Below are 3767 nucleotides of genomic sequence, written 5' to 3' on the forward strand. Positions count from 1 at the left end.
TCCTCCTCCTCCTCCTCCTCAGGCCCCAGGCTTCAGCCTGTTCTTTCCCAGCAAGGGATTCCTCCAGAAACTAATTCTTTAGAGTCCATTGTCTCAGGGTTCCTGTTTCAGTGCAGTCTTCTCTCTTCCTCGTTCATTCTTCAATCTTGAGGATTTGGGATGCTTTGTTATCTGTTGGTGGCTTGGTGTTAAACATTCTTGAAATTTGACTTGCGTGTGCCTGAAAGAAAGGTCTGCAGCGGAATGCAGCAGCCAGTTAGAAGGCCCTCAGTGTCAGGTCACCTTCATAAGAACCCCTTCTCTGTAACCTCTGGCCTTAGTGACTCTCAGAAGGCTTGACACTGGGGACTCCATTTTGACTGACAGTATGCCCCTTGCCTTGGAACAGTTTTTCTAGGAAGACATCACTGCTAAATCCTTGTGGTTTGCTTTTAATTCTCCCTCCTTGGTGTGATGAGGCTTTTGCCCTTTGATCTGATCTATGCTGGGGGATAAGGGGGTGGGAGAAGTATGGCCGGCAGGTAGGCAGGTAGGAAGACACAGTGTCAAAGGCCTCTTTTTTGGGGTCAAGCATAGCACTTTAGAAGGAAGTGGTTTTAGGCTGAGTTTTCCTGGGATCTCCTGAATTTTTGTCAATGCTGAGTCCCTCTTCAATCAAGATCAATTGATTTATTATAATTAAGGGTAGATGAGCCAGGTCTCACTAGCCCTGGCTGTCCTGGAACTTACTCTGTAGACCAAGCTAGCCTCAAAGCCATAGAGCTCTGCTTTCCTCCACCACCCAACTGTTGGTATTAAAGGATGTACCATCACACTCAGCTAAAGATCTACTGTGGTGTGTGTGTGTGTGTGTGTGTGTGTGTGTGTGTGTGTGTGTGTGTCTGTGTGTGAATTAGGCCAGAAAAGGGCATGGGATATCCAGGACTAGAGTTACAGGCAGTCATGAGGCACCAAATGTGGTTGCCAGGAAACCCACTTGGGTCCTCTAGAGGAGCAGCAGATGCAGTTAATAACTGCAGAGCTGTCTCTCCAGCCCCTTATCTCTCTTATTTGAAGGCTCAGCTGTAAGTATGGCCTCCTGGTGCTTATTAAATACACTGATTCCTAATAGAAAAAGGTTGCTTACCTTTTTGTAGCAGAGTATCAACAGACAACAGCTGAAAAAAAAATCAGAAAGACTTTATAAAACAAACCCAAAGAAAATGTAACAATTTACAAAAGAGTCTAGTTCTTTTCACTTAAGTAATTGGTCAGGACTTGCATGGTCAGTGTTTAATCCCTTTGGCTATTAGAGCTTGGGATGCACAGTGCTTGGCCATAGCCAAGTGTCCGTGCTACAAAGGTGATGATTAGAATTAGAAACATGCACATGCTGTGTATACAGTTGTAGCTGAAAACCATGAAAAATGAATACAATTTTAATGATAATTTTATCATGTGAAATAAATAAATATATATATATATATTGAAATATTTTTAACAGATGGATATGTTATATTACATTTCATATATCATAACATTTTTAAAAGAATTATTCACTTACTTTATGTATGTGAGTACACTGTAGCTGTCTTCAGACACACCAGAAGAGGGCATCAGATCCCATTACAGATGGTTGTGAGCCACCATGTGGTTACTGGGAATTGAACTCAGAACCTTTGGAAGAGCAGTCAGTGCTCTTAACTGCTGAGCCATCTCTCCAGCCCCCATAAGAACATTTTCTGCTACATATATATTATAAATACAAAATTGAGGGGGCTAGATGGGTAGCTCAGTGGTTAGGAACACTGGCTGCTCTTCCAGAGGATCTGGGTTCAATTTCCAGAACCAACATGGAAGGTCACAACTGTCTGTAATTCCATTTCCAGAAGATCCAACATCTTCTTCTGGCCTTCAAGGGCACTTCATGTGTATGTACAGACATACATGTTAGCAAAGACACATATATATATATATATATATATATATATATATATATATATATATATGTGTATGTGTGTGTGTGTGTGTGTGTGTATCTATATGTATCTATATGTATCTATCTCTGTCTCTATCTCTGTATCTCTTTGAATCTAAAGAGTATAGAGACTCCAAATCTAATGTTGCCTTTTTGTGAATAATACTTTTCATCTTAGTAATTTTTATTACTTTTATATTTAATTAGGTATCAAAATAATTAAACTCATCATTGTTGACAAAATGTATATATGTATTAGCAGTGAATGAGTATCGAGTAGCAACTTTACCATCTCAGTAGCAAGAATAGTCCATCTCAGCATGATAAAGTTTATGTAGATTTCAAATGGAGTAGTATCTAGAAGCCATGTAAAAATATCTTTCCATATAGAGCAGTGGTTCTCAATGTTTCTAATGCTGTGATCCTTTAATATAGCTCCTCCTAGTGTTGTAGTGACCCCAACCATAAATTATTTCATTGCTACTTCCTGACTGTAACTTTGCTATTGTTATGAATCGTAATATAAATATCTGATATGTGACCCCTATGAGAATGTCGTTTGACCCCCCCAAAGGGTTCTCAACCCAGAGGCTGAGACCTGCTGATAGAGAGCCACCCTTAATCTTCCTTTATTGTCTATTAAATTTATGTTTAAGTTTTCTCAGCAAAAAGTTTAGAACTTTGTCTCAACATTTAACAAAATATTTTAATAAAAGTATTAGTTACTTTTCTTTTTGGTAAGATCTAATAACAGTCCTTTTGCCTATTATATAGAGTAACAAAAGTTTGTCATGGGGCCGGGGATGTAGCTCAGTTGATAAAGTGTTTCCTTAGCAAACCTTGGGGTCAGTCCCTCATAAACTGTTGATGGTTATACATGCCTGTGATCCCGTCATATGAGAGAGGGAAGCAGGAGGATCAGAAGTTATGGTCATCCACAGATGCTTAGGGAGTGTAAGGCCAACCTGGACACAGGAGACCTTGTCTTAAAAAAAAAAAAAAAAAAAAAAGAAAAAAAAAAAGTGTACCTGGATGTTGAATGTTACTGTTTGTTGGGTTTGTCACTTTCTAGTCTCCGTCATGAGAAGGAAATTAAATATAAAGCTCTTTGATAAAAACATATTTACATATTTTTTATGTAAGACAGCCTTAATAAAAATCTCATATTTACTAATTATACATAAAAGAATATTATAGAAAAGAAACTTATAGCTACAATCTAACAAAAGTATTTAATGTACACCATTTATCTATTTTGAATTTATGTGTATTAAGATTTTTAAAAATCATGTAATTTTATGTGTGTGTTTGTGTGCATGCATAAGCCTGAGTATGTGTATGGCACCGCTTATGTGTAGGAGTCTGCCAAGGTCAGAAGAGGCACCAGATTTCCCGGAACTGTACTAACAGATGATTGTGAGCCACCATGTGTGTGCTGGGAACTGAACCTGGGTCCTCTGTAAGAACAGTGAGCACTTTTAACCACTGAGCCTTCTCTTCTGTACCCAGTGTTAAAATATTACATATGACAGCAAACTCATGCTTAGCCACCTCTATATCTAAAACAAATATCAAAAACTATACTTAGATTTTTGTATGTATTCATTTTTCTTTTTTTTCTTTCTTTTTTTTTTTTTTTTTGGTTTGGTTTTTGAGACAGAGTTTCTCCGTATAGCCCTGGCTGTCCTGGAACTCACTTTGTAGACCAGGCTGGCCACATTTTTCAAATATATTTAAAATCAGCAGCTTGATTAACAAAGCTTTGGTTTGGTTTGGTTTGGTTTGGTTTGGTTTGGTTTGGTTTGGTTTG

The 3767-nt window shown here is 38.1% G+C and overlaps 1 protein-coding gene and 1 long non-coding RNA gene across 3 annotated transcripts in view; one reads left to right on the forward strand and one right to left on the reverse strand.

Moving 5' to 3' along the window:
* Fntb (farnesyltransferase, CAAX box, beta) overlaps positions 1-3767 on the forward strand; it is an 83821-nt gene that overhangs the window by 11962 nt on the left and 68092 nt on the right. The window lies entirely within an intron of this gene.
* The window catches only part of LOC114639967, a 10295-nt gene continuing 6704 nt past the window's right edge, over positions 177-3767 (reverse strand). Inside the window, exons 2-3 of the long non-coding RNA XR_003714090.1 lie at positions 1127-1157; positions 177-233 (exon numbers count right to left, since the gene is read on the reverse strand). This is a non-coding gene — a long non-coding RNA (uncharacterized LOC114639967). The remainder of the gene's footprint in view (positions 234-1126; positions 1158-3767) is intronic.

Source organism: Grammomys surdaster, unplaced genomic scaffold (genome assembly GCF_004785775.1).
Source record: "Grammomys surdaster isolate TR1022 unplaced genomic scaffold, NIH_TR_1.0 127, whole genome shotgun sequence".
Taxonomy (NCBI): domain Eukaryota; kingdom Metazoa; phylum Chordata; class Mammalia; order Rodentia; family Muridae; genus Grammomys; species Grammomys surdaster.